This window comes from Sceloporus occidentalis, unplaced genomic scaffold, assembly GCF_023333645.1.
Source record: "Sceloporus occidentalis isolate IW3139 unplaced genomic scaffold, rSceOcc1.0.p SCAF_361, whole genome shotgun sequence".
NCBI classification, from domain to species: Eukaryota; Metazoa; Chordata; class Lepidosauria; order Squamata; family Phrynosomatidae; genus Sceloporus; species Sceloporus occidentalis.
Genome location: NW_028317341.1, coordinates 77,470 through 82,759, shown reverse-complemented (window position 1 = coordinate 82,759; position 5,290 = coordinate 77,470).

The following is a 5,290-nucleotide window of genomic DNA, read 5'->3' as shown; positions in this document are numbered from 1 at the left end:
TGATATGAAACCTGAGAGACTTCTTCCTCTCATGGAAGGAGATACAAGGTGTGCATTAGCATTTATGGTTAGTGGTTAATGAATACCGTTGTGTATGAGATATTTGCCTGGTTACTTCTATAGATATGATCTTCAGTATCACACCGCCTAGGTGTCATGGCAGATACCGGTACTCGATACTTTCTGCGCATAGGAGGACTTTGTGGGCAAGATAAGACCAACCATAAACCAACCATAAACCTGACATTCTGAAATGAGCACGACTTGGCCAACCAGTATGAAGACCATATTGACTTCTGTGCCAGTGAAAGCCCCCAATGAGTCCTTCAAGTAGACAGTAAGGATTGGACAAAGTAAAGAACACTTCATACCCTATAAGTGTAAATGTCTGCGAGTCCATAGGAACTTGTCTGTGGCATTTACGTGATCCCAGTGCCCTTCCCTCTTTAATAAATCCCATCATTAAGGATCATTAAGGACCTTTTAGTCTGCTACACGGGTTCAGTTCCTGGAGGAGTAAAACAGTATGGTGGCCATATATTTTTTTTTATTTAAAGGGACAGATATCTATTTCACCCGTTGCTAACCAGCACATGTAACTCACTACCCAATCGTATGTTGGATGTTTATCAGAAACAGGCGGAAAATGTGAGAGTGTTAAACACGGTGTAATAGGGGGAATCTTTTCTTTTATTTACTGACTTTTCTGGGTTGGATCTTTCGAACGCAGGATTGAGCTCGTTGATGTCACCAGATCTGGTTAAGAAGCACAGATAATACAAATTTGACTTCTGTCTAGGGGCGCTTTAAAACCGCGATCACGAATAGCTCATATAAAGAAAAAAAGGAAAAAGAGAAAAAAATATAGTGTGATACAGTAAAAACAATGTAACTCCGGTACAAGGCTTCAATGAATGCACTCACAATGTGGATAAGCTTTTAGCGCGTATATCAAAACCACTCCTCGGTATATGTGTTGGTTCCTTGGCTCCACGTGTATGTAAGACAAAAAAATCTAATAGGGTGATACCTTTACCATCAATATGTGTGCTAAGAGGTAATGCACTCACATTTAGTAGAGAGATATCAAGCTCATCTGGTTTGTTGTCCTGAAGTGGAGCCGATCCCTTGATGAAGTTCCTGAGGTGGCTTTGCTGGATTCCACAAGAAGATTTCTTCAATGTTCCAGTGTGGATATGGATAAAGTGCAAGTGCACAAAGATACCTTAGAAAATAGATGTTTAAGAGGTCTTAACTTCAGCTTACTCTGTATCCAGTTCAGGTGATGATAGCACTTATAAGAAATCTTCTTGTGGAATCCAGCAAAGCCACCTCAGGAACTTCATCAAGGGATCGGCGCCACTTCAGGACAACAAACCAGATGAGCTTGATATCTCTCTACTAAATGTGAGTGCATTACCTCTTAGCACACATATTGATGGTAAAGGTATCACCCTATTAGATTTTTTTGTCTTACATACACGTGGAGCCAAGGAACCAACACATATACCGAGGAGTGGTTTTGATATACGCGCTAAAAGCTTATCCACATTGTGAGTGCATTCATTGAAGCCTTGTACCTTGTTTTTACTGTATCACACTATATTTTTTTCTCTTTTTCCTTTTTTTCTTTATATGAGCTATTCGTGATCGCGGTTTTAAAGCGCCCCTAGACAGAAGTCAAATTTGTATTCCCTTTTTCAACATTCCGTGGAGAGTGTTTGTAGGGTTGCAGCTATAGACCCGATACCGAGAAAGGAAAGTATTTCTTTTTCTTTCTTTATTTTCACTTTTTTGACACTGGGTTTCACTTTTTCACGTTCTACACTAAGAAGCACAGGTACCCTGGGTAATTATGTGGATATACAATCAAAGTGAAGAAGAAAACTTGAAACGGTGGACATGTGGACAAGAAAGTTATCGTTGAGATTTTACCACTGGTCCAATCAAAAGCTCCGATTTTTCTTGGTCAAGTTCTTAGAAAGTCAACAAACAACCACTAGATGTCATCGTTGCTTAACAAACAGGACCGTTTCCGGGAGGAAATTCAAGTACGTTATCTATTTTTTTGCAAATATCATGAAAAACTGCCATATGGTATATTTAAAAAAGAATAAAACAAACACATCGTTTGTATGCTCTGTTTCTAAGTAAAAAGTTTGTTTTCTGGTGACAGGTCTGTTTTTAACGCTGATGCTTATTATGGCTTATGTCAAAAAAAAAACCTCTAGTACTTTAGGAGCCAAGTTGCGAATGGCTGAGGGAAACTTTAAAAATATCACCTTTATCTCATCTTTCATGGATGCGTTGGAAGTATAGATCTCAATAGCCCCCCCCCCCCGTAACTGGAGACATATTTTTTAAATTTCAACATTTTTATTCTCGATTTGATGACACAGAGAAATAAATGACATTTATATACCTGGCGGGATGTGGGTAGGCGGTCCTGCTGACATTGGTGGGCGGTCCCTGTCAGTTGTTGCAGGACACAGACTAATTTTGATGGGGAAGTGGGCGGGGAGTGGGGCGCGCCACAATGCCGGTACCGCGACTGGGAGTTTCCCTGTAGTTTAGCAGAGAAGCTCTGTTTCACCTGGAGTCTCAGGGCAAAACGTGAAGGGTTCCCAGATATGAACATTTAGTTCGATAATACGAGTGCCTCACACGTATAACAAAGATGATTTGGATACACAAATCATAGAATATGGCAAGAATTAGAATTAGTAATTAAGTTGGGCCCAGAGACCACCCATTTACGTGATCTCTCTGACCACCCACAGTGTTGTGCCCTGTATCATGTATATATCTGTTGTCTAGTAATGTTTATTCCTTGTCTGGTTCACTGTAGTGCCCTGTAACATGTATATCTTGTCTGGTTATGTTTCGTGCCTGGTCTCCCTGTCCCTTGCTTGTTATGTTTCTGCTATACCCTTTGCTTAGCTTCCATACTCCCAGCCTGCAGCATCCTGCACATGATTTCAGTGATATGTTTCATGCCTGCTTCAGGGTGCCTGCAGGATATCACTTCATTCTGGACTTAATCCGCTGCTATATCAGGGCGCTGGTGTTTGGCTGCACAACCCTAGGTGCTCAACACCTGGCTGAGTGTGGTCGCCCTGCAACCAGGCCCTGTCCATCTCCATTACTGCACTGTGACTCCTGCATACAAACTTTGGGCGCGCTGGGCCCTTTCAGTCATCTGTTTGGACCCAGTCCGTGACACACAGCCCCAGCAGTACTCCAATGTTATGGTCCAACCCAGAATAAGCCATGCTGCCCACTTCACAGAATTATCCTTCCCCAATCCGCTCCCAAATCTACCACGTGTCTCACTTTCATTCCATCGATAGTGAGGGCCTTACAGAGTCTCTCCTTAACGTTTCTATTTGTCTTCAGCTATCCAGCCTCCTTGGGACGGTATGATTCCTCGTTCCTACCTATAAAAACATTACTTGGGCCAATAGGACATGGTATGAATGTGGACTGATTTAAAGCTTGGTCCAAACCCAATTAATATTGCTGATGACGGCATAGAAGAATAGTTAGAACCTATGAGTGAGACATTTTTAGATGTTTCAGGAGACTCCACATCTTCCCATTAGTGACCAAGTATGTCTAGCACCAAGACCACATCTGGGCACAACGATTAGAAGGTGACCGGGTCCCTACTATTCCTAGAAGGAAACACTGGGGAAAAAAGGGAATTTGTATCTTAAAATATTCTATCCTTCACTACCCTGCTTTTTTACAGGTATTTATTTCAGACACTTCCTGAACTTGTTAAAACAGCAACAATAAATGTCACGGTTTCGCCATTCCATGGATGCTTCTGCGTTAAAATCTTTGTTTCAGGTTCACACCTTGTTTTATGATTTTTTAATTGTTTTGATATTAACCTTTATTCTTAAAAACTGTAAAACGATTAGTTTCCACAATAATACTTAGTAGGTTTTACAGGTGTTTATTAGTGAGCAGATGGAACCACACCTTTAAACACGTATGAGTCAGCCGGTTCCTCCAACATGCTAATTGACCCATTTACATGTAAACTTCATCAAGTCCCCAGAGATAACTACATGCGTTAAATGCACTCTGGAAGCCACCAGAATAAATAAATGAAACGTCCAAAAATACTTGTTTAGATGAAAAAAGAAAAATATTAAAACATAAAACAATTGGGAGCATTTGTTTGCATTTTCTTGAATACGTCATAAGCCACCAAGTGAAACACACCTAAGGATTAAGTATGATAAATGACACACGCAAGCCAGTATATTGTTTGAATCACATTTGCTTAGTGATATCTCTAAAAGATTATCTGTTAGTGTTACTTGAGGACAGATTTAAGACCTGCCTTTTTTGGGCTACCTCACCAGTAGAATAAAATGTTACGCGACTGCCGCTGTCACTCTTCTGCCTATTTTAATTCCCATAAATGTGTATTAGTACGTGAATCTGAGTGTATCTATCAAACTCCACACTTAATAGTCACCTGTGTTCTAGCAGATCTATCAACCATAACATACCCGTTTCAAAATCATTAACTGGAATCCCAGTTTTTTGGGTTTTTTTATTTATTTTTTATTTATTTGTTTTTTAATTATTTATAAATATTATGAATTATTTATTATTTAAAATATTATAATTTTTTTTTTTTTTTGACCCCAGCAGCGTAGAACATGAAGGAGTCAGTTCTAGACTGCGTGACCCTGAGAAGACCCTGAGAGTTCCCGGGTATGGCTCGCCAAAACCCAATTAATTTCCCACAATTGGACTCAAATAGCTCTGCCTGTACTGGCTTTGTAGACATTAGATTCCAGTATGTGCTGCGCCCCCTTTTTTTTCGTGCTTCAATACATTTCAAACATTTACTCTACCTTCCTCCATCTGATTGAGCAGAGTCGCTTCGATGGCATTTGATTAATTTTGCTCTTCTTCCTAGAGCGCATACGTACAAAACTAAGAAGAATTACATTACATTTATTCAAATCGAATTGCAAATTACTATTGTTATTGGGACATCTTACTTGTTAAAGTTCTCTTTTTGTTCTGTCTGCCTTATCGTTTCGCATATATTATACTAGTGAATCCACTTCCCCCAGGTGGAAAAAGGTACAATTCCCGTGGTTCCTTGTGATGCTCCTCCACAAGCCAGGTGTCACCTGAAAGCTCATGGGGGGGTGAGCTACACCGGGTTAAAGTTCCAGCGGGTTGTGGCAAAGTTCCGATCCGGTCGTGAGTTCCGGAGTCTCTATGTTTGTCCCGGTCAGGCGCATGGAGTGTTTCCGGC